The sequence below is a fragment of the Rhipicephalus sanguineus genome, unplaced genomic scaffold, assembly GCF_013339695.2.
Source record: "Rhipicephalus sanguineus isolate Rsan-2018 unplaced genomic scaffold, BIME_Rsan_1.4 Seq1171, whole genome shotgun sequence".
Classification (NCBI taxonomy): Eukaryota; Metazoa; Arthropoda; class Arachnida; order Ixodida; family Ixodidae; genus Rhipicephalus; species Rhipicephalus sanguineus.
Window position 1 is genome coordinate 21,449 of NW_023614436.1, and position 2,945 is coordinate 24,393.

Below are 2,945 nucleotides of genomic sequence, written 5' to 3' on the forward strand. Positions count from 1 at the left end.
AAGATTTCCAACAGATCTAGCAGAAAAAGTAAGATTGTAAAGAGAAGAACAAGTGAAAAGTAAAGACGTGGTAATTTACACTCAAACAGAAGCCTTCCATAAAAGTACAACATAGCTTCTCGCAAAGTGACACACGCGGTGGTGGCAAAGCAGGTACGGCGTTAGGCTGCTAAGCTCGAAGACGGCGCTTCCGATGTACTGGAAGAGAAACCGAATTTAAATAGGGGTGGACTTCACAAGACAATTTACAGTGCATTTTCTTTGTACCGAAATGTTCACTCTTGAGAAATTTGTGAAGGTAGCTTCTGCGTTATCGTTATCTTTGAAGCCGAAACGACAGTTTATGTCCTCATAATGAGAAATGTATTTACCTGGCGGACAAGCATCTTTCGCACACCTGCTTCGTTTGGAATGAATTGGGGTGCTGAGAACAGACAAAGTTGAGTTCGCACTTCCCCGCTTCGGGTACGAAGCTCCACTTCCTTCGTATAATGCTGCATCCTTCTACGGTAGGTCGCATGTCACAATCATCACTTCTTTCGAGGGCACCTATGCAGAGAGGAGAGTGAACGATACTGGCCATAATGTCAGGCGTATATGGAGCACTTCAAACGAGTTATCGGTATTAACAATCAATCCTTCCCCCTCAAATTAATTAGTACTGTAGTGTGAGTCCGTAACATAAAACGCAATGCACCCTGGCATTACAAAACTCAACACCAATCAGTTGAAATGCAGTTCAAGTTATATGTTGCTTAGCGTTTTGCTACCGCAAGCTGTTAAGCATATTTCAGACAAAGTGTTAAATCAGAGAACATCGCTCAAACACCTGGACTTATAAAAGACAGCCGTACTTTTAGGTAATGCAGCTTTCTTTTGGTTTTTCAAAAATGCTATGACAATAATGCTCCTGTCGTCGTCACAGGTGAACTCTACGTTGTGGCTGAAATACTGTGGCGCTGACGAACTTGCACTGAAATTATCAAGTAACTTAATTTCTTCCATAATTTTTCGATTTTATAATGAACTCCTTTAGTAACTGTACTTCTCAAACTTTGTAGTGCGGGGTCCGCTGTCTATTCCAGACAAGGGACGCTCGCCGGTTCAACTAAATAGCCAGTTATTAGTAAAACTTGAACGTTATGGCAACAGTGGCAAAACACAATACAAGCTCACCGCCAAGTTCGACGCACAATTTTCGCCCCGGCGCTAACCTTGGCCCCGGTGGACACATGCCGCGCACATATGCGCACCTCACGACAGTTCGCCGGCAACTCCCCATTGGCCGCTCGCCGTGCTCGGTTACGAAGCATGTCCCGATCCAGCCACATGCACAGTGGCCCTCGCTGCTGGGTCTTATCACGTTCAGCGCGGACATGGTTGAGGGTGATGATCGGGTGGTTATCAAGGGTTCCCCACAGTAATAATATTTGTCCACTACATGAATCTAGTGCAAAAGTAGCTGCCGTGCAACACACAATACAATCCAATCTCTCGGCTTTGCAAAAAAAAGAAACATAAAACAGAAGTTTTATACTTACCGGCATGACTTAAAACAGAGGCACTGACAACCAGTATAATCCGAACATCTTGAGTGCCCCCTTTTCCGTTCTGCTGTAGTCTAGTCTGCCCAATTCAGTGCAGAGCGGTTCGGTCACCTTTCTTCACGCGCAGTTTGGCCTGCGGGAATATCAGAAAGCGTCTGTACAAACCATGCTACAGCGATTTATTTAGTGAAACAAAGGACGCCAATGACTTCTTGTGCAAGAGTATTCTGTACTGGAGTGCATTCACTGCTCATTGTTCCAAATCAAGGACAAAGTTTCTTGTGTGCGTAACACTGTGAAACTGCTGTTTGCACAAGGGTTTCTTAAAGGGATGTTCAGCCTGTGTACTCATCATACACTTTTGGACTTGAGCTATTATGAAGTGCTGTATGAAAGATGTCTCCGCTTAGGGGAACGCACGTAACGTGTGTTAAGAAGTTACGGCATCGTCACCCGCCGTTAGGATAAATTTTCATGGTTGCTATAGAAGTGTACTAATTTCGAGGTCACGGTGCGCATGCGTGACCTCCTTGTGAATGGTTCGAAGGTATCGAAAAGATTCGCACATCTCTTTGACTCGAAAAAAAAAAAAAACGCCACGAATAGTACCACCTATCAGATTCTTACCGCACAAGGAACTTGTATGCTTACCTGCTCACTTAGGTATCGACGTGGAAAGATTTCTTGTATTGCTGTTTTTCTCCATTCGACGAGTGTGCAATTTATTTTTACGATCTTCGCTCCTCGCCACTTGACATGCTATCAAATTCTTCACAACGTATTATACTAGAAACACAGCTTTACAATAACACTGTGCCATGAACTCATACAGTTAGGTTAATCGTAGCACTTCGTAAAATAAAAAAGTTAAGCAATCTACCGCTCTTGATTTACTGTCATTGTTTAATCATTCATGAATTGATTTTGTCACGACCGCATACATTTATGTTGTGGCTGTCTTCGGTTACGAGAGACGCGAATATTAAAGTTGATGTTACGGCCATGCTGAAAGCGTACGGTAACATTAACGAATTCTGGTAACTAACAATATCTCTAAATATTCAGGCGTGGTGTGCGCAACTGAACATACCAATTAAGAAGCGTTATTTTACAGCATCCGGCTGGTGCTGACAAACTTGTTCATATATGTTTTTTAAGACTAGTGTCATCTTCTGACATATCTCAAGACATAGAGACTTTGGATGAAATGAGTAGAAAAGAGAAGAGAGTTCACCACAATTATTTCATTGGCTGTTCCACAATGAAAAAGAATTGTCAGACTTACACGCTGAGCTGCAGTGACAGAGGTCCTTCACAAGAAAGCACGTTTTGATTGTGTACACTAAGCACATTGGAACTGCCCTGACGAAATACTTCAAAGCATGAGCGTGGTTCACT

The 2,945-nt window shown here is 43.0% G+C and overlaps 1 long non-coding RNA gene across 1 annotated transcript; it reads right to left on the bottom strand.

Moving 5' to 3' along the window:
* Nucleotides 1-410: 410 nt before the first annotated feature.
* LOC125756535 (uncharacterized) lies at nt 411-2,945 on the bottom strand. The gene is made up of 3 exons (XR_007414582.1): nt 2,833-2,945; nt 1,542-1,680; nt 411-549 (listed from the first exon to the last, which is right to left on the bottom strand). It is a non-coding gene; the product is annotated as an uncharacterized LOC125756535 (long non-coding RNA).